The sequence below is a fragment of the Mastomys coucha genome, unplaced genomic scaffold (genome assembly GCF_008632895.1).
Source record: "Mastomys coucha isolate ucsf_1 unplaced genomic scaffold, UCSF_Mcou_1 pScaffold19, whole genome shotgun sequence".
In the NCBI taxonomy this organism is placed as follows: Eukaryota; Metazoa; Chordata; class Mammalia; order Rodentia; family Muridae; genus Mastomys; species Mastomys coucha.
Genome location: NW_022196901.1, coordinates 11,823,631 through 11,846,745, shown reverse-complemented (window position 1 = coordinate 11,846,745; position 23,115 = coordinate 11,823,631). Strand labels below are relative to the sequence as shown.

Here is a 23,115-nt window from a genome sequence, read left to right as displayed (position 1 = left end):
GGGATTAGGTACGCCTTACTCATTCACTTGCTCTTAGGTCCTTTTCCTCCTACTGGATTGTCACATAGCTTTTTTATTGCACCTTTTTAATGTATGTTTGGGTGATATCTAGGGGAGGAATGCTCTTTTATGAAGGCAAAAAGGAGGAATAGATCTAGGAGGGAGAAGGTGGAAGAAGTAAGTAGGAGGAGTGGATGGAGGGGAAATTATAGTTGGGATGTATACTATGAGAGAAAGGGTAATTTTTTTTAAAGTTCAAGGTTATTGGCCTTTTTAATGGAAAGTACCATTTATTAATGAATGCTCTCATGTTATACTTTCAATCTACAGATTCCAAAGGCTTGTTAATTAAATGCTTGCTTAAACCTGCTGCCCATCACTATTGGGACTTGGAAATGTTTTAGGGCATGCAACATAGTGGCAGATGGGTTACTGGGGACATAATAACAAAAGGAATTAGCCACCCCATTCTGATACTTTGCTTTTGTTGTCATATGAATGGACCTCTTCTGTCACAATTACTGCCTCTTTGACTCAAACCGACTATGAGAAGTGGCAAAGGACAGGATGTTCTGAAACTGTGAGTCAAAATGAAAGCTTCTTTGTTAGATGTCATCACATGTATTATATCACATGACAGAAAACTAATATTCCATGTTTGGGGCTTGTCATTAGGTCCTCACAAAATAATCTTATGAAAAAAAATATTTATGTCAGGAGAGAAAATACTGTGTACCTGTTTAAAGTTCTGTAGTCAGTAAGGACAGAATCAGGACTCTGTCTTCTTGTCTACCTTTACAATACTGGTTTTCTTTGATGATATTGAAATATTGGCAATGATCAATATGTGTGAAAAATGAATGTTAGCAGAGATAATTACATAACATATCCACACATTCTTTTCATTGATACATCAGTTCCTAAAAAGGCTCCATAATTTTAAATTCTACATGTAAGATCTGAGGGTTATAGAAATATATAATATTATTTTGTATTCAATGTTTAGAAAACAAAATATTTCATTGAAGATTATTACTTCTATGCTAGTCTAAATTTTTTAGTTCCTGAATATAAAAAATATGATTTAACTTCCTCTAAGTCATACACCAACCATTGCTGAAAACTCTTAGCACACAGACATTTTTAGACTATTCATGATCCTTAAGTTAATATATAAAAGTCTCTCAAGTGAAATCTATTATATTGTGTCTGAACCTAACTTAGAGGTTTTGTCTAACTACTGGCTTTTGTTATTGACTTTCCACTGATTCAACCATAGTATTTGGGCCTTCATTTCCTCTCTATAAATAAGTAAATTAATTCATGCCCTAGAAAATGACTCTGGGTTCCTTCAACATCAGAGTTTTGTCTGTCATTTCTCAAGGCTCTAAAGAAACAGAAATCATTATAGTTTTATGTGATCTGATTTTCAAATGTGTTGATGAATTTTCAGTGTCCACACCTAGTTTATTTTTAGACTCTCTGTTACTACTTACTACACAGATTCTAAAAGTTATCTATGATCTGCAAAATTCTTTCCCTAACTGACCAACGCATACAGCAAGCCTTTCTCTTCCACTTGTTTTAATGTCCTTCCACCATCAGGAATGCAATGTATATTTTTAGTTTCTAGAGCTCTCCAATAGATCATGGCAATTTCAAACTGATATTTTTCACAAAGCAGTTGCCACTTTTTATAATTATCTAATTAAAGAAAAATAAGTCTTATAATTCTAAACATCTAACATCCCAATAGGTCAAAATTAATGACCATATCTCCTTGACGTAGGACTGAAACACCATTTGCCAACACAGCAGAAGATAAATGGTATATAAGAGCAACCTCATTGTTCATATAACAAACCATAACAAATGCTACCATTATTATTCAAGCCTTTCTACAAGACTTGCACAGTATGAGGCACTTTACTGATGCCTGAGAAAAACTTCTTTTACACAATTATTTAAGTACAAAATTAGCCATCATTTTATAAACTATATAAAATCTTTTTTATTTGAAACAAATGGTTTCTAATAAATGATTGTAGTATTTTATATGAGTTGTACATCTGCCAATGATTCATAAGGAAAAATTCAATCACAGAATTGAAACAAAAATAAACATTAACATATTTATTATTATTACAGCATCTAGTGCTAAACCTGAATTTAAGAGAATCGTTATTTCTGTATCTAGTATCAGGATTATAGTATTAGCCTAAAGTTTTTATTATGAGTAAGTGCTAATAAAGTCAATCATGGATTATAGTGTATATCATAAAATAATAAGAGGTCTTGGATGTCCTCTTCAGTAAAACATCAATGCAGTATTAAATATACTAAATGTTCAACTTCATGACTGTATGACTTGTTATTATTCTTCACTTATATAGCTTAAATAAAAGGATTTTGCTTTTATTCTATTGAAATATTTTTAAGTTATTAAACACATTATAGCCTCATAACAATTCAACAAAGCATCCAATGTGGTGTTGCTTGCATATCAGTATAAAATCAAGAATGAATGCATGACAGTCTCTTAAATTTTATCCTGTTCATTTGATTTTTTTATTTAAAACACTTTCTCTCTTACCTTGGGTAGTCTAACACTTGAAATGGATCTATAACAATAATAATGACATCTGGAAGCCATTCCTGGGAAAAGAAAAGACCAAGGCCAGTGGAATGCAGCATGTGGATAAATATTGCAAGTTCAGCTATGTGACTAGGTATTTAAATGCCCCTTGGCAGTGGATACCTTCCTTTGATTCACAAGTTTAGAATACTAATGCTAATCCCACACTATTTCCAAAATATTGATATTTTGAAATCTGTCAGTAGATGAGGTGATTTTCCAAGGTATAAATTTGATAGTATTATATGTCATGAGTGGGGCTCCCACACTTTCTTCAAATTTTATTATATTTGTGAATTAAATCCTAGAACACCACAAATTATATGGTATTACTTAAAGAATAGCAGGTAAATAATTCAGGAAATACATTCATTCCATGTTATAGAATCCAACTTCACAGCATTAAAGGCAGTTTAAACCACCAGGACATGAAGAAATGAAATGCAAATCTGCTGTATAATTTTATATTTTCAATTTGTAAAATGTCCTCAGTGTCCCAAAGAAGAAATAGAAAGAGACAAATGTCATTCCATAGGAAAGATGAAGTTCCTCCCACAACCTTGAAAGTGTAAGTCCCTAATCTTTTATTTTTTTTACTCTTGAAATTTAACTGTAATAGAGTGCTCTGAGGTATTTTTAAATTTCTAAAATTTCAGCTATTTATGTCTATAGGAATACATATATATATATACATAAATATAAAAGTATATGCATATATAATTTACCTATAGCTATTTGTATCTTCTACCTAACATTTATTTGTCTACATTCTTTTCCTATTTACCTATACTATTTGTCTCAAAAAAGTAAAAATGGTATATATAAAATCTCCAAATTTGAAAAATTACAAAAATAATTCTATACTTCTTAACAGAAAATAAAATACCTTTTAACAATGGCTTTGGGGCCCTGTGGTGGTGATGCAAACTTTTAATCCCATCACTAAGGAGACAAAGGCAGGCAAGTTCCAAGACAGCCAGGGCTAACATGAGAAGCCCTGTCTCAAGAAACCAAACAAAACCAATCCAACAACAGTAGTAACAAAATGGTCATCTCACTGAAAACAACCTCCTTCAATCCCTTCCATAGCTTGCACTCACATCCCCATCTAAAATTAATGCCTTAAAAGAAAAACTCATAGAACCTAATTAGGGGTCTATGTACACATGGGTGTGGGGTCTTCCGCTGGAGCAATGTGAGCCTACCAGAGATTACACCCATAAAGAAAACTGACTCTTTTAACTGTCAATAGTTCTCTGCTGCATTAATTCTAATTTTAAATACGTGTTTACAGAGTGATCTGAAAAACATTTGTTAATGCTTTCAGTAAGTTTCTACAGATAGTCACGATTTCATGTTACCAAGGTCATATTTAAATTCAGTTACATTATAATTATTTTATATTTTCTCCCTTTAAATATAGCAAAATAAATTTAGCATTCAGTATCTTTTTCTGACTGGTTTTGGTAATGGAAAGATTTTTAATTTTACCCATCAAAACATTTATCACTTGTCTAGAATTTGTTGTCTTATAGAAGCAATATAAATTACAAGCATTATAATATATGTCATTATTTGTTGTACAGGTTTTACAGGTTACAGTTGTTAAATGAAAGTCCTACAAATGATTCTCCTTTAACCTTAGGAAAATTCAGTGATAAATAAATTACTTAATCATATCTTTTTTTTTTAAATTACATTGGTCAACTTAAGACTTCCATTTCTGTGTGCATTTTAGACTAGCACAATAATCCTTTTCCTTTCCCCAGGGATAGATGTTTTAAAAGTATATAAGATGAGAGAAAATTAAACTAAACAGTTGCAGCTAAAAGGAAATCAGGACTACAGTGTCAAAACACATACTTGCTGTTGCTTGTCATGACTGCTTGCAAACTTGGTTTGAGTTTATTTCAATCTCCTGTTTGTTTGTTTACAATCCCCAAGTTAGAAGACACTGAAGGAAAAAGACCAGAATACAGATTTTTCCATAAATGTAGATTCTTCCCCACTTTATGTAATTCCCTAGTATGAGAATAAGATAAGGATTATCTGCTGCTCAAGAAGCAATAGAACACAGAGAAACTGTCTTTTTGTTCCCTACTAATGCCATTTAACATATTGGCCCATAGTTCCATTCATGATCGCAAAAATGGCAAAAGTTCATTTTCATGACTGAGTCATATTTCAACATGCAATATGTACATGCCAAATATCTTCATTATTTCTTTATCAGTTGATAGATAAAATTTCTGTTTATAGCCATAAACAGAATAAAGCATCAATGAACATAATAGTGTGTGTGCCTCTTTGAAATTCTCCATTCCTTTGCATGGATTCCTACTTTTGAAATGGTAAGATACTTCCATAGTTCTATTTCAATTTTAACTCTCCTGCATATTTTTCTCTAGATTGGCTTTACTAACTTATATACCTACCAAGAGTTTTGAGAGCTCTCTATTTTCCATATTTTTACTAAAACTTATTATCCTTAGTTGTTTTACAATAGCCATCGCTACTGGGATAAACTAATATTTCATTATGGATTTGGTTTGAATTGAATTTCCTTACTAGTGATGTTGTATACTTTTTTATGTACTTAATCCTTTATATGCCTTCTTATTAGAAAGGTCCAGTTAGGTACATAAGTCTTTTTTTTTTTTCAGTAGAATTGTTAAGTTTTGCTTGCTAGTTAATTTTTTGTTTGTCTTTTGTTTGGGTTTTGTATGTTTGTTTGTTTGTTTGCATTTTTCTGGATTTAAGCTCCTTATGAAGATGAGTATTTACAGTCTCTCCTGTCTTGTACATTATTTCTTCACTTTTTTATTTTTGATAATGCAATTCAATTACACTTCTCCTTTTCCTTTCTTCCCTCCAAGTTTTTCTGTATATCCTTCCCACTTTCCTTCAGGTTCATGGCCCATATATTCTTAAATATAACTCACTGGGAAACCAAGTGCTGTGCTCTTCTCTGGTGAAGTAACACTTCCTATTCAAAGGTTTCCTCTGCTATGTGTAGTTCTTTGTGTATGATTGAGGTCATGTTGGCTCTTCTCTGTTCAGTTTGGAATGTTCTTTGGTGTAAGCCCTATATATTTGGCCAATCATGTTGGTGAAATTTTATCATTGTAGTTTGTGACATTAATACAATTAACACAATGTGATACAATCCCACAATAAGCTGGCTTTTCTTCCCCCTATTTTGTAATGTTCCCTGAGCCTTAAGTGTGGAGATGCTTTGGAGATGTATCCATAGGGACTGAGATTCACAATTGCATTTTGATTCGTTGTCATTTTCTGTAGTGGTCTTTGCCGGTTGAAAATGAAAATTTCCTTGATAAGGAAGGTGGACTACTGGTTACCTGTGGGTATACAGACAAACATTTGAAGAGCGTTATTAGAGATTATGCTGGCTTGATGATTTAATAGTTATAGATTCTCCTCCGATAACATGGCTTCCCTAGAACTTCACTTGAATATCATCCCATTTTATTTTCTATTTTTGATTCATTTTCCATGATTATGGCATCTTAATAATGAGAACATGAAGGGTAAAATGGTTTAAGAAGATATGAAAGTAAAGTGCCCAGTCTCTTTCTCAGCTAAAAGCCAGAAACAACCCCAAGAATGCCTGTTGTCTTGTCCTTGGCAGATGCTAGACATGCCAGAAGTATCAAAGGAAAAATTTCTGCTTCTTTTGCCATGACCATTATCTCAGGATGCCAGAAAGAGTTCTTATTTTCCATTATTTCTTTTCTCTGAAGAAATATCCCTTTCATGAAAAACCACAATGAGCAGACAGTAAATAAAAGGAACCCTGAAACCTGGAATGAAAACTGGTTTGACGGGCTCATTCATGACTCCGCTAAAGCCATATTAATTCCAAGGTTCAGTGGTATCCAGGAATCATTGATACAAAGTGACTCTGAATTGTTTATTTCTATTAAGATCCTCATAATATTTGCCCCCAGTATTCACATTTGTTGTCTGTGAATTCTGTTGGGTAGATTTTGAGTTTTAAGACCATACCTTCTCAAGCTAAGCATAGCATTCAAGATAATCTGCATTTCATTCCAACATAGTCTAATATTCCTTTTGTCCTTGTTCGTGAAAAAAAAAAAAAAAGTCTTGTCCTTACAATTTCAGTATAATCAGGCTTGTTGTAGCTTTAAATCAATTAAGAATGTAATTAATTTCTGGTTGAATTTTTTATACTAATGGCTGAAATGGAAACTTAAGGGGTTCTTTGAAAAGTCAGTTGTGTTGGATGGTGTTTTACTGGGGCAAAGATGTGAAGGAATATTTTCCTGACATGCACACAGGTAAAAGGATAAGGAGACTCATGAAGGAACATTTCAATGAAGCAGACACAGGTGAAAGAATGTTCTGCTAAAGCAAGCACATGAAAGGATACGTGATGAAGGATTTTTTGCTAAGGACACTCATGTATTGGTCCACTTTACTTTGCATAGTTGCGCTCCATTTGCTGGAACTCCATAGAGAGACAAGTACCAAAAAACTTCAGGTAGTATGCTGTGGCTTCTTGCCACCTCCATAGACTTGGCTGATTGACAGAGTGATGTCAATGGAGACAGACTTATGTGGCTTTACAGAATCATGGGCTGAGGCAAGACTCATGGTAAGAGGCAAGACCTGTGAAGGACATGTGGTGTTTGGAGGGAGTATAAATAGGATTCAATTGACAGTGACAGAAGCTTGGCTTGCATGTAGAGCTAGCTGAGCAAGGCTTCTTGATCTTGAATCATCCTTGATCTTTGCTTCACTGAAAGAGGCACACCAAAGAACTTCTCCTGGCATCCTTGTAGATCCTGGTCTATCCTACTGACTCCTGCCAGTCCGAATGATGCCTGGTTGTTCCTGCTAGGTCTTGCCACCACTCCTGCTATCCTGACTCTACCTAACTGGATTACTGATATGTCCATGAAATGTTTGTGAGTGGATTGAGCTGATGCTACTGATTGTTGTGAACTGTACTGCTGATTTCCTGACAAAGCAGATGAGATTTGCTTCAAAGAACCATTTCTAAATAGGTCCACTTCCCACATTTCCTAATAGCCTTTCTTTTTCACAATCTATGTTTGGTAGTGGCCTAGAAAGGAGGATAAAGCATTTAAGTACCATCATTAAGAGTAGGTGAAAAATTAAAGCTACAGATGACAAGTAAAAATATAACTGCATTCTTATATATAGGAATATCCAGTTTTTCTAGAATTATTTATTAAGCTTTGACTCTCTCCAATGAGTGCTCTTAGCAATCATTTCAAACAGCATTTGTTGATTTCTCAGTCCATATTTATGCTTCATATCCTAGCACATTGATCAGTGTAGCTATTTTGTAGTTCTTATAATTTTCACTGTGTTGTTTAAAGTAGTATGTATATATTCATATCCATATGTAGAGAGGGAGACCATGTTGTCTGTAAATATTATTTCAATTTCCTTTCCACCCTGGATGCTCTTTATTGCTTTTCTTTGGCTTAGAATGCCTTGTAATAGGTTTAATCAAAATGGTAAACCCAGGAATTCTCATTTTGCTCTAAATGTTAAAGAGAAAGCTCCTGGCTTTTCCTCAGTTCTTAGCCTTTGTATTATTGTGCATGACATTTACTATATTAAGACACAATTCTTTTGAATGTAGTTCACAGTACGGGTAAGACCACCCACAAATAAAAGCAGCCAGGAGTAATGTTGTCTAACGTGATATGTTGAGACACAAGACTCCCCTTATCACTGCCTCTGCTGTACTCTTGCAGCACAGGCAAGTTGAGGATGAAGGATGCTCAGTGTTAGCTTTCACCAATGCAGTAGCAAGATCTGGGGCAAAGCATCACCTTCACTACCTTGTCCTACCCTTGATGAGCTAGTCTTAACCTAAGCTTTGCTACTTAAGGTTGAAATAGTGTTGGTGGAGGCAGTTACTTTGCCAAGTAGACTGATAATGCAAAGCCTCAAGGGCTTGTAAAAGTCTTTTTGGTCCTGAATTCTTGGGCTCAAACCTGAGCATGTTCAATAGTCTTCAGGTCTGTGGCTAAGATCAGGAAATTTCTAGAACCTTGTCTATGAGTACTGGTTGTGTTTCATACCTAATATTGGAAGACTATACATTTGTCTTTAAAAAATGACAGTAAATTGATGGAGCATGATTCTCACAGCTACAAAATTCCTTACCATATTATAAGGAAGGCAGGTTTGTATAGCTCTGTTTCAAATTATAATTGATGTTTGTAATAATTCAGGTCTGCCCTGTACAGATTTCATGGTGTTCCCTATGGTATAGTAGAGGTTCTATCTGTAAGGTGCTCAGTAGGGGCTTCAGGCAACCAGATTCGGTTTCACTGTAATGAGTCTGATATAAACTGAGGAAAAACCCTGATCCAGTTTTTATTCACTGTTTTCCAGTGGAGTCATATTGTTTTCTGTTTTCCCCAAGTTAAAGCAATCTTTTTCTAGGGGCCAGAGAAGATTCATAGCATTCATAAAGCTAATGGAACTTCCACCTACCTCCAGATCAGATACTAAATTGACTCATAAGACCAAAGGTTGTATAAGCAGTAAACAGTTGCTTATTTTCTCTGAATCTCCCTGCAACTTAGACAGAGACTCCACAGACACTGTTTTCCTGAGTCCTCATTCATGTTGGGGTATGCTTTTCTGTGATCTAGCTGCCCCTATTCACCCATATTCCAAGAGGTAACCACAATAAATTAATTAGTTTACCAAATTAGACCTGGATACCATCATTTCATTGGTCTGTCCTTCATGGCTTATCTGAGACAAATAGATGTTTGTTCACATATCCTCAGGAGAAAAAATATAACTTTGAGTTACATTTTTGCTTTGAGTTCACCCCTCTACAGTGGACTACTAGTAAAGGATATTGACCTTTACAGTTTGATGCTCTAAACCAATGGGTATTGGCCTGCAGTTGGAGTCATGGGGTTTGTCTAGCAGGGAGTTTCACTGTAGTAGATATGGCATTGGGATCCAATCTAAAGTATGGATTTAATTCTGCCTTTCCCTTCCAAAGGACAGATTTGCTCTTTAACCTTGATTTCTTGAAGCTGGGTTTGGGTGATGAAGGAACTCATTCATTTCAATCTTTGATCTATCTTTTTATGAATGATATACATTAAAATTAGACATTGTAGTTTCTAATCTGTTTCTTTAGCTCTCATTGATGTAGTTTGGTTTATAATGCCAGATCTCCAAAGCGTCTTACTTCTCCCCCATCTTGCCTTATTTGAGAACCTTTTGTCCATTAAAGACATGAGTTTATCTGTCTCTTTACTTCTTGTAGACAAGTTCTGACCATGTTTCATGTATTCCTTCATGTTTCTCTCGCTTCAGCTTTTTCAGTGTTGGACATGATGCCCTAATTTACTCTCATCTGACAACCTTCTGAGGACTTTTCAAATTAAGTCAGTTTCATCCTAGTTAAACTTGGTGTTTCAAATCAACATATCTTACAATATTTTCTAATCAACAGACCCCTAGAATCTCATAGAGCATTTGACCTATGAATAGGTATATTAGTCCTTCTATAATTCTGTATACTTTCAATAATGCAACAGAGAAATGAAGATATACAATGAGAAGAGTGAAAAATTTAAACATCCAATATATTTTTTTGGTTATTGTAAGGTTAAAATAATGGAAAAGAAATACTTAAAGGGATTTGGTTAGTATCATTTAATCAATTAATAGAGATTCTCTTTTTAAATGAAAAAAATCATACCCAGGCATCACAGTTTCATATCTGTGCATAAAAAAAACATAGCTCAAGAAGTCATATATCCTAGAGAAGATCCTACTGTTACAATTTTGCTAAATTGAAACAGCAACAGAGATTCCTTTAATATTATTTTTATGCAAATAGATTAATGCAGCTCTCAGTGCTCAACAAAGATTACATTTTGCAGCAGAGACTCTGACGGAAAACCACAGCTGGTCAAACTGCAGAGAATAGGTGACACTGGGCTGTGTCTAAACACAAGCACTACACGGAAGTCCCCTGAAACATTTCAGAAGAACAAGCAAAAGAAAGAAAAGAAAAAGGAAAAGAAAAGAAAAAAGAAAAAATGAAGAACCAGAGGACCAAGAGGACTTGCTAAGAAACAACGTCTTGTAGGCATGACAGAGATGATGTACTCAAAAACTCTTATAAGATCTCCACAAGACAATCCCAGTCAATAGTCTAGCATGGAGAGGGAATGAATGACTCACAGACCCTGGGCCTAGTTGAAGATTTAGAGGCAGTCCACTTCTACTTACAGAAACAGTCTTCTTTTATAAAGGATGATCCCTCACCACAGTTTACCCATGCACCTGCACTGATGCTTAATGGTTAGAGATCAGCCTCATACCCAACTACACAACTCCATATCATTAACACAAGAGGATTTGAACTGTATACTGGCAAGAGAGGAGCACATGAGAGAATCTGGAAGAGGAAGTGGCGTTGGATATGTTAAAATGAATTACATTCATTTATGAAATTCTTTAAAAAAAATAAAATGCCAGTATGTTTGTGTTAAATTTCAAAGGAAAAGTTATCTGAAGAACTCAAAATAAGATAAAAAAGATGACTGTTAACTGTTCACATAAACAAAATACAAAATGTATTAAAAAATCTTCTGTTTGATGAGATAAAATATCCATTACTGAACTGTGAATATACTTTAAATTTTACTTCTTTAAACAAAGAGAAAAGAGAAGAATATATAAAAAAAATCTTAAAAGTTACAAGGAGTTCTCAGCAATAGAACACAAGAAATGGAAATACTCACACCTATTATTTCGAGCAGAAGGAGTGAGGAAGATGAACAGTAGGAGGGGTAAGTTTCCATAGACTATACTGGCAAGCAAAAAGCATAGACATCAGTAACCAGGGGCGCATATAATAGGACCTTTCTGTATAAAACATAGGTAACATAGCATCTCAGTGGCAGATTTTAACATTTTTTCCCAAATGACTCACTTGTGAACATCTTTAAAGGCAACTATATAAATGATATTTGATCAAATGTACACACTGTCTGCTGATAGCATTTTAATGTGTATCTATATGCATTCCTCCAAAGGAGATAAGTCCTGTCATAAACATAAGAGATCATAATTCAAGTAATATAACTATTATGAGTTGATTTTTCTCCTACTAGATTTGCCCTTTAAATTAACAGTCATATTCTGAGGTTTTCACTTATTCAGAAAGCTAACAAAACTGTTTTAGTATAAAATAATAAAAGATACCATCAGTGGCCATCCACTAAGTAAGAGATTATAATTCAGGTTTAAATTCCCAGTGTAAGGACCAGCTGGCACTTTCACAGACAGGGGTGCATTTTATAAAGGAACTTTAATTCTTTTTATTTTAAAGGGACCCATAGCCCCTACTTTACATAAGAAATACACTTACAATGATAGTATCAAACAAAGCAATATTAGTGCTCTTTCAAACAGTTACATACATATAACACACACACACATATACACCCCAGAGTCAGAAAACTGAAGCAATCACTGCTTCTCTTGTTTTTAAACTACAAAGTTCCTATGGTTAATACCCCTATGATTTTGCAGTTCTGTTGGAGATAATAACTAATCTCATTAACAGAGGTAGAAAAACCCTTGTTTACTTTACCTCATATATCATTTAACTGCAGCTTTCACCAGCATGACATGAAGCAGCAGTAATCACTTTAAGTACTGACCATAGTCCCTAAGATCACTGACCCAATCAACTGCGCAAATGCCATGAACCTTCAGAGTACACTCAGAAAGCCAGATGGCTTTCTGCTTCATTTTATGAATTGACCTTTCTTTTTATTCAAAATTGCATGAAAATTGCCATGTCTGATACAGTACTGTTTACCTGAGCCAAAATCTGGGACAATTTTAATACAAATATTTTAATTAGAAATTGCCCAAAATAAGAAAAACTACACTCAAAATAGCAATGTCAAGTAGTATGCCATTCAACTTGAATTATGGCTAAGACTCAAGGATTCTCTAGAGTCTGAGGTGTGCCGGTCCATAATGGCATGGCCTTAAGGAATTTTGGTCATTTATGACCATCAATAATGTGCAAATGACCAACATTTTGAAGGGAGGCAATTTACTATCTGCTTGTAACAGTCTGTATATTTTAGGATCCCATGATCAGATCAAATCATTCAATTCAGAGTCTAAACTTTAGAGGACATAATCAAAAGAGTGAAAATAGTAATAATAACTCAATTCCACTTCAGGATATCAATGATTTTTACTTCCTTTAACTTGGCCCTTGATTATGTTTTTTCAGTATTCTTCCACGATAAAATGAGAAACACATAAACTGGTTGTGCTACACATTAGACTTCTCAGGTTAACTTTTTATAAAGTAAGGTTCTGACCAAGTTGTAAGCTCTAGGAGACACTCCTTTATGAAGCTTCATTTTCTTTGTAAAATGGAGAGGAGCCTGAGGAAAAGAAGATACAACTACAGGCCCAAAATGGGATCCAGCTCAAGGGGAGGTCCCAAGGCATGACACTATTACTGAGGCTATGGAGCCCTCACAAAAAGGGACCTATCATGACTGACCTCTGAAAGACCCAACAAGCAGCTGAAAGAGTCAGATGCAGATATTTGCACCCAATCAATGGACAGAAGCAGCTGACCCCTGTTGTTGAATTAACAAAGGCTGAAAGAAACTGAGGAGAAGGATGATCCTGTAAGAGGACCTGCAGTAAGAGGACCTGCAGTCTCAATTAATCTCGACCCCTGAGATGTCTCATATACTGGACCACCAAACAGACAGCATACACCAGATGATTTGAGACTCCCAACACTGCATGTGTATGCAGTAGAGGACTTCAGGGTCTGTGTTCATTCAGAGATGATGCACTTAACCCTCAAGAGACTGGAGTCCCCAGGGAGTTTAGAGGTCAGGTGTGGTGGGAGATGTGGAGACATCCACGTGGAAATAGGTGGGTGAGGAGGAGGTATGGGATGTGGAATAGTCAGAGAGTGGATTGGGTGGGCACATAATAAAATATGGAGTGTATAAAATAAAATAATAAAAAAAGAATAGGTCACAGAATGATGATTTTAAAGAATTAGATATTTGTCAAATATTTTCTGGAAAATGAATAGTCACAGTCTTACTTGTCATGGAAATGACTATTATCAATATTTTTCAGTTATAGAATTGGAGATCATGAGTAAACACTACATCTGGGGAAAATTTGTTCTGGCACTGGGAATTTGGAAGCATGTCAATATTAAACACTTTCCTGATTGTCCCTTGTGGATCTGTTACAGAATATAATATCAATAAAGAAGCAATGACAACATTCATATAACTTAGTAAACTAACATTTTCAACCAATCAATGTGTTATTTCCTTCCCTCTGGCAAATGCATTCATTTCCCCTCAATGGGAATAGCTTCATTTAATCAAGATAAATGTCATATAGTACTTTCTGTCACTATATGCAAATGAATTTTTTTAAATCTGAAAGCTACGGATTAAGGGCAGGTGGATTGCTTTCAGAATAACTTAAGTAGACCAGAGACAGAGAAATAAAAACAAACAAACAAACAAACAAAACAAACCACAGGCCCTTTAGCATCCCATAAGGCAGACACCTTACTGGCTTGCCATACTGAGTTGGAGAGTATTTTTGGCACACAGCCTAGAAGTTTGTTCCTTAGAAGTAGCTCCCAAACTCATTACTAATTCAGGAAACCTTTAATTTCCATCATCATTATTAGCCACATGATAAGTTGTCCATGCAATGAAATAATTACTTGGAGACACCATCTTCTTTTTATTGGCTTTCTGTTTTCAAAAGGCTGGTGGGTCACTAGTGAATTATGAGTTCAGTCACTGAAAAATGACTCAGCTAGTATTTTATTGACACTAGAGATCTAGAAAAAGTTTGGTAGATCCATCTACTTAATTTATCTTATTTTCTATGCTGGCTAGAACATCAGTTGAGAAAATTTTCACATAACACTGGCCTATGGACAAGACTGTGAGAAATTTTCTCAATTAGGGATTGACAGGGAAGGGTCATTACAGATGGTGCCATCCTTGGATAGTTGGTCCTGGGATATATAAGAAAATAGATTGAAATAGTTAATATGACAAACCAGTAACCAGCACCCTTCCATGGCCTCTGTATCAGATATCACCTCCAGGTTCCTGCCGTGGTTGAATTATTTCCTGACTGCTTTTAATGATAAACTATGATATAGAAACATAAGTGAGATAAACACTTTCTTCCCAAAACTGCTTTTCATCATAGAGTTTCATCATAGCAATGAAATTCCTAAGACATTTCCTTATGTCATCTCTATGTCCATTGTTATTTTTATAATATTCTCTAACCTGAGATTCTGTCTTTCTATTTAAGAATTTGAGTAGAGTCAGCTTTAAGATGAGGACCTTGTATTTTCATGATCCATCACTCCATAATCATCTTATAGAACTGAAATTTTTTACCAGGTGACACTTTAATCAATTTAGTTTTATAATGGATGAATTCATTATCCCTGAAGGAACTGAAAGGTCAAGGAACATCCCCTATATTATTAGGACATGAATTGTCAGAGCTGCACTTTGAAGGTGCAATGAATTCATGGCATCTAACAATGCCCTGACAAACCTCATCCTCCACTATCTCAGTGATGATGATGATGACAATGACGATGGCCATTTATTTTTCATAAAGCACAGTAGATGTGAGCTTCTGTGTATCTTTTTCTACTAAATACACCCATGCGTGTGATCAATTTAGTGGTTACTCAAAAGCTTTTTCTCAGACCATTATATTGTCAGTTATTTTAATATTCTTCAGCTATAATGCAGCTGTCATTTCTTAAAAAGAATTTTATCTGCTTCCATTAGTATGGTCTTATATTAACGTCAAGTATTCCAGTGTTCTAAAACTTTAGTAGAGACAGAATTGATCATATTGCTATAAAGATAAGAAAATATGCTGCATGACTAAAAGGAAAGACAAATAATTATACATATACTTACAAGGTGAAGAAACTTTGAAATATCAGTTATTTAAAGAGAACTTTCAAATTTCAGACTTTCTATAGGGGTATCCCAAACTCTGTTATTCCTGCTATATGCCTCAGTGATGTTTAGTATGAAAGAAACCTTACCTGGTCCAAATTTTTGAACAAAGCTTCAATATTAAGCATGCAGTCATACACGGCTTGTTGGATATTTAATACAGGCTTTTCTTTTGGATTTTCCATCCAAACCAGTTTCCAGGCTCTTCTCTGTAGTTCTCCAGGAAACAAATCATGTGGGCTTTAGTGAAATGTAGTTTCCTGATTTCCAGCTTTGCTCATTTTTAGAGTACAGCTAGGAAATGCACAGTAATTTGCCCATACTATTGACTGAATGGATGTCATGAGCTAAGGGTTTGTTCACTTCTGGATAGAATAATTGCTTATTAACAAGGCTTTTTGATTTCCTAGAATTTCTAAGTCACAACAGAGTCTTGAAAAAAAAAAGCCACTTCTGATGCATGGAGACTACTAATTAGCTCTCAGCTTCAACACATTTATCAGCAAACAACATCGTTTACATAAACAGAAAAAATGTAATGAAAAAATTAAAATTAATTCTAATTCATTCATTTGTAATTTTAACTTTCATTTTCTTTCAATGTGAATAAATAGAGTTCATTAAACAAACTTTGACTTGGACAGTTCTCATGGAGCATGTAGTAAAGAACTGTACAGAGTTGGGAACAGGTCTTTCAAAATGAACAAGTAAAGAAAGAATATTAAACCACCTTCATATTGTACCCTTCCCAAGAATAAATGTGAAATATGTGTAGCATGCAGTAAAGAGGTGTGTGTGTGTAGTTAGGAACAGGCCTATGTTGTGTATGTGTGTGTGTGCATTCACACACACACACACACATGACTGTGTTTATGTGTGTGTGTGTATATATATATATATATATATATATATATATATATATATATATGAGAGGAAGAGGGAGTGAGAGCAGAAGGGGGAGGGACAGGGAGAGAAAGAGAGAGCAAGAGAGAGAAGGAGAGAGGGAGGAGGTAGTGGTGGGTGACATGGATCTCCTCCTCCTTTTCTAAGTCTTGAATTAAACGTTTCCATTTCTCGTATGAAGAAAATTGCCCTGGAATAGCACTCCCTTAAGTGTTACTGTCATTGAAGTGGCTGCTGTAAGACTGACTGGTGATGACAACTGGTGACAACTGGCCTTGGCTAACTTGATTCGTGATGCTTCAGCAATGTTCTGTCATCATTAACAGCACTAAGTTCAGGCAGGGTTGTTGCTTTAGGGCTGAAATCTTGATTGGTTTCATGGAGTGGGGGTATATTCCTTGTCAAGTGAGTCCATGACCAAAGAAACCCACCAAGAGGGTGAAATTCCTAATAAACCAGCAGCCACAATCCCTTGGAACTAATCATGGGGGTGGTTTTATGATTTTATGTGTTATATACATTATCAATAAACCAATAGCTTTAATTCACACACCAGCAGAAAATTATTAAATAACATGGATCAAAGGGATCCATCTTAAATCATGGATTTTAGGGTAAGTGTGTGTGTGTGTGTGTGTGTGCGTGTGTGTGTGTGTGTGAGAGAGAGAGAGAGAGAGAGAGAGAGAGAGAGAGAGAGAGAGAGAGAGAGACAGAGAATAGAGTCAGGTATATGTGCTCTCATGTACCCAAAAGTGCTCACAAACAGATGGGAGACAGAAGATGGTTCCAAAACAGTTCTTTTCCTATACTCATCTCCTTCCCAAAGTCAATTTCACATTTCTGAATTCTGTCACTGGACTAATTCGACTTCATTCTCAGCTCATCTGGATGAAATCATAGATCACAGACTCTCTATTGCCTTTGCCTCCTGTCATTCAAAGTTTTGATTTTGTCATTCAAGTACACCTTGATTCAAGTACACCTTGACTCTAGAGGAGTGCATTCATCATTGTCTAAATAGTACCTCTATCTTTGGAGTAGATGTTAAAGACATGATATCATAGTTCATTGCACATCACAGGTACAGTTCCTTTTGTGTACTAGAATCTACTTCACATCTTTAACTGATATGGAATAAGAAGCTTGAAAGTCTAATGAAACTCACATCTAAAGCAATAATTTTGTTGTCTTATTGTTTTAACAGAATGCACTCTACCCACTCAACAAGTTGCTCCCTTATCCCTCATTCTCAAGGACTCTGTTTTAATTTTATGGCATACAAATCCTATGAAGGCAATTCTATGAAAATAGCAATACATGTGAGTCTGTTTATATTGCTCTCTCCATTTGAAGCAAAGCTAAGATTCCTAGGAACATGAAAGAGAAGTAATATTTAAACAATGAAAGGGTTTATTGAAGGAAATTGATATATAAGCACTTCTATATCAATAAATAATGATATATTAATATAGTACAGTGAATACTGTATACAGTGGGATATGTTGTGATGGAGAGATCTGCAATGTGTATAAACCCTAAGTAAAGAGTTTACCCCATAGTCATCACAGAGATGTTACCAACACACTCCTGATACCTTTTACACACCAATGAACTATGTGGAAATTTTATAACAGGCTTCAAATTCTTTGAAACTTTGAATGGCTGAAAGCAAAGACAAAAGGCTATAACGTTTCATCCACAAAAGTCTAAAAGCGAAGTGGAATTCACACAGTGACAAAATTCAAATTTTTAAAATTTAACTTGAGCTCAGAACCATATTAGGGAGTTATACACTTTTATTTTTCTTTCTGAAAACTACTCTGTTCATGTGTTGACTTTTTGAATACCATGCTGAGCATTGAAGGTGTGGTAACATTCCTGTTTATACATTTTGAATTCCCCATGTGTTGAAATCTTTGCTTCATTCTTTGTCCTGGACAGCGATTCCATCTTCCAACTAATTATTATCAGCATGATGTGCTGAGGAGAGCTCACTCCCTACCAGCTATGGGACAGGAGGAATTTCAACACTTTCACAATCCAAGTCTTTTCAAATAAACAAAGAAATGAAGGCGCTTCATGCAAATAAATCCCTGCTGGGCTATGCTATATTTTCCTGACTAATTTCTCCCACTAACCACAGCTTTCCAGCCTTTGACCTTAAGGCAGCAGGCATTCTTTCTATAAACACACACCTACTGTCAGCATTATGCCCTTGTCATCCACGATATCCCTAGTGACATATTAACTGTCTAAGCATAAGTGAGGTAAGGGGAAGTCACTTGTTAGAATATTCTTGCAGGCAGGAAATGCATCATCCTCCTGTAAGTTTAAACATGAAAAAGAACTGTGAGTAGTTACTCTGAGATATGTGATGATGATACATTGGCTTTTCCTTCACAGGAACTATCAATTTGCTAGGGTTGAAATACAGAGATTTGTAAATGTCCCAGTTAGGGTTAACTGAAGATTTGAAAGTACTGCAGCTATCATAATTAAGCACTCCCCCATGTGCACGCTCACACTGGACTCTAGTATTTCTGTGATATAATCTTTGTTAACGTTTTCTAGTTGCTTCTTTTTCTGTAAACACCACTAGATACACACATATGTGTCTCAAATTTGATCTTACAAGAGAAGTATGTTTTTGTTTTGGGTGAAGTGTTATTATGTAGAAACAGTGATTTCCCAACACATCAGGAATCATCGCAATACTATTCACCTAAACTCTGATTAATTAGCCTAGTGATAGAAATTTAGTCTTCAAGTAAAAGAAAACATAAGTGTTCCTCCATCCAGTCCGCTGTGCCTATGTATCCTGCAGCCACACAAGATCTAGATCCTAACAAAACAGAATGGTAGACTCATTTTCCTCCATGGTCTACTTCAAGTTAGCCTATCATAAGTTTCCTTGGCAGATAGGACTTTAATGGTACAGTGTGAATATTTAGATCTTGAGAGGCACACAGGATGCCACTGGGTCAAACATAAAGAGTGAGTGCAGACAGGGAATGGAAGGCAACTGCTGTCTGCTGCTTTTAATGGCTTCAGGACAGCATTCAAACAGGTCATTGGTGTGGAGTTTTAATTATTTTGATTAAAACAAGCAAGGATGAGATAAAACTTCTGTTCATACAGACTGGACACCATATCAAGCAAAACTTAACTCTTCTTTTTTTATATTAGAAGTCCTAATTGAATGCACAATGGATACTGGGGAAACAGATTATAGGCATCCACACACTGACCAATGCTACTGGGAATGCAGTTGGACAGAATACTACATCCCTTCAGACTAGCTGACATAATTATTTTGCTACATTTAGGAGTTTGAAATAAGGAGGTAAGCAATATGGTTGTTTACAGGGAAGACAGGGAAGGTCATTTGAAAACAATTATCAGTCAGGAATTCTTAGTTCATGTTTCCCCATTTTTGCATGCCTCTATCTAGAGTTTAAGGGCATTTTAACTTGTATTTTTAACTTTATTATTTATTTCTTCCATTATGCAGTGGAAAAGAAGTATTAAGGGTCAGCACCAAAGACCCCTTCTCTGAGGCCCACTCTGCCTAGGAGAGTGCCACTAAATAGCCTCATGAAGAGTAAGTAGCCTCCTGCCTTAGGCGAACTGCACTTTCCTTCTGCTTCTCTACCCTCCCTGCCACCCCACCACACTGAAGATGTATTACAATGACTTTGTAGTTTAGCACCATTAAATTTATTTATGATCCTCTTCCAGATAACCAGGACCAATTTGAATTTTGAACATGTTTTCCCCTAAGCATTGCTCATAGCTTGGAGGCCCAAATAAGTATGATGTCTCATCTATCATTCCTGAAAGTATCAAACAAACAGCCTCTGTGAGATATTATTTATACTCTCAGGTTGAGGCAATGATTTATTAGTATTTACTTTTTTTATGTCCCCACAGATAACATACACTAATCTAATAGTTTCGTAGTGCAGAAAAAGTTTATTTGCTTAGAAATAATATACAATGGTGATAAGACAAAAATTTCAAAGTCCAAGCAAAGAACAAACAAAACAATGTCTTCTGCCATCTGAGGCTAATCAGTCAAGATAAAAATGTATACGCAGTATGCATATTATGAGAAAGAATTTATATTATAAAATCTTGTCTCATCATGTAGAGATCCTTCTTAAAAATTTTTCCAAGATAAGTTACTGAGCAGGCCATTTGTTTCCAGTGAAAATGAGGCAGGAAACCAATGAGTGGATAGGCAATGAATCAGTGTTTGGAACTTGCATGCAACCCCAGTACCTCGGCAGGAGAAATGCTAGCTCCAAGGCTGCCTGTGTTACTTAGTGAGGTGTGATAGTCTAAACTACATACCTAGACCCCAAAACCCTGTCTAATATATACACACACATTTATAGGTACAGATACATGTACATATGCATTTACATATATTATACATGCAGAAATATTTTCTTATATACTTCATATGTGTGTGATTATGTGCTATCTCAGTATTGGGGATAGAATTAAAAAATAGACAATATTGCCTGTTTTCACAGGTACATGATATTTGAAAGTAAAATATTAAAATCTATCTACCAGTTCAGAAATATTAGCTTAGAGAAATTTTGAAACAGAAATGAGGTTGATCAAAATGAACCCTGGCTCTCCAGAAGTTCTAGACTCACTGAGTTTTTCAAACTTCTGACCAATTCATCACATGTTTGTTTTGTCATTTTATTCCTCTTCTTAAGATTGATTTCTTTTTGAATTGAAGACTGAAATTATTGATTTAACATTTCTACTATTTTATCCATTTACTTATACTATACATGATTGATTCATCATTTATGTGTCTGAATTAAGGGCAAGGAGTCAAAATATTGGTTACTTGTATTCCAAAGTAATGACTTCAGTGTGTCTACCACTGTATTTAGTTTTCAATTAATGTCTGTGTTGTTACTCAATCCACCTTATGTGATAGCTGACTCTCTCTGTCTCTATGTTTCTCTCTGTGTGTCTCTTTCTCTGTCTCTGTCTCTCTGTCTTTTCTCTCTGTGTCTCTCTGATGGGAAGATTTGAAAATTAAGACAGGATGAACGCACAAGCATACGCAGTGAGTAATCTGTGATAAAATGTGGAAAATGGTAGTGACGAGTTCTTGTAAGGCTTTGCCCCACTTTGCCTACATTGAGTAGCCTATAGTACGTCACCTGTAGTTGACTATGTGAGTAGACATAGCCGGCCCTCCAGAGAGGGAAGTAAAACTTTGTCATTTTAACTGACACTGTGCTTTGGTTTGTTAAGATGAATTGCTCCAAGTTTAACAAAATTAAATTTAAGACATAGTGTCCTCGATCCTTTTACCAATTGGTACATAAATCACCCCATCTCTTGGCAGCCTGGTTTTTCTTTTATGACTTATGGTTTTGTTTTATGACAACAGCGCTAGATTTATAAGCATTTCTAACAGCCTCAATCACACTTTTACAGTTTTCTAGCTTTATGATCTTAGAAAACATACATGGTAATCTTTGTTTCCTCATTAAAATGAGAGGAAAAGCTTTTCCTTGTTCACGCTTTGAAGTCGTGATAAAATAAGTTCATTCAGTTTATTCATGGAAGACTTTGAAAGTTAGCTGATTTTGTGTTGTAAAATATTATACGTTTTATTGGTTTTCTCTTGGGACTAAAGGTACTTCTTATAATATTAGCTTCTGGAATTTCCAGTCTCCAGAATACTTGTACATACAAATTTATTATGATTTTCTTCTCCAGCATGTATATGGTTTTTTGTTGAGTTGAGATTTTTCTGGTTAAAGGATAAAGGTCACAGTAGAAAGAGTTTTTTTTTTTTCTTTAATGCCTGCCAGGTGTATTTAAGAAAATGCTTAACAGACAGGAAAGGATTTCTAATCTTATTTCCTTTAGGATCGGCCTACATACAATGTCGATACTCCCCTCCTAGAATGGGCCTAATCTAGGACATTCTGTGTCATATTGTAGCATCTTTAGTGAGTCATCCTGTCCTTCCAGACTGCATTTCTCTTTATTTTAAAAAGCATCCACTAATAGCAGCAATTCTCAAATCATGTTAACAAATATGCAGTGTTGTGTCATTAGCAGTGAAGCAGAAGAGGATTGATCACTAGGTAATTTAGAATCAACACATCAACTAATGCTTAGATATCATTTACTTCTGTGTCTTCTTTGGCAGCTATGGACAGGGCCAAAGAGGACTATATTTTTAAATTTATTTAATTTATTTGCTGAGATTATACTATAATTATAGCATTTTCTGCTTCCCTTTCTTCGCACTAAACAACCCATATACCAACCTCCTTGCCCTTATGCAAATACATCGCCTTCTTCTTCGTTAGCTGTTTGTTGTTGTTGTGTGTTTGTGTGTGTGTTCATGTAGGTAGGTATATAACTTTACATACTGGCCTCCTACTCTTTAGCTGTAGGGGTTCACATGTGGTCTTTCTGCCTCCACCTCCCAAGTGAAGTTTA

General features: G+C 35.3%; 1 long non-coding RNA gene across 1 annotated transcript; it reads left to right on the top strand.

The window, feature by feature from the left end:
• Window positions 1-340: 340 nt before the first annotated feature.
• LOC116097490 lies at window positions 341-21,713 on the top strand. The gene is made up of 6 exons (XR_004121447.1): window positions 341-580; window positions 2,603-2,729; window positions 3,021-3,203; window positions 17,828-17,942; window positions 20,135-20,224; window positions 21,679-21,713. It is a non-coding gene; the product is annotated as an uncharacterized LOC116097490 (long non-coding RNA).
• The last annotated feature ends 1,402 nt before the right edge of the window (window positions 21,714-23,115 follow it).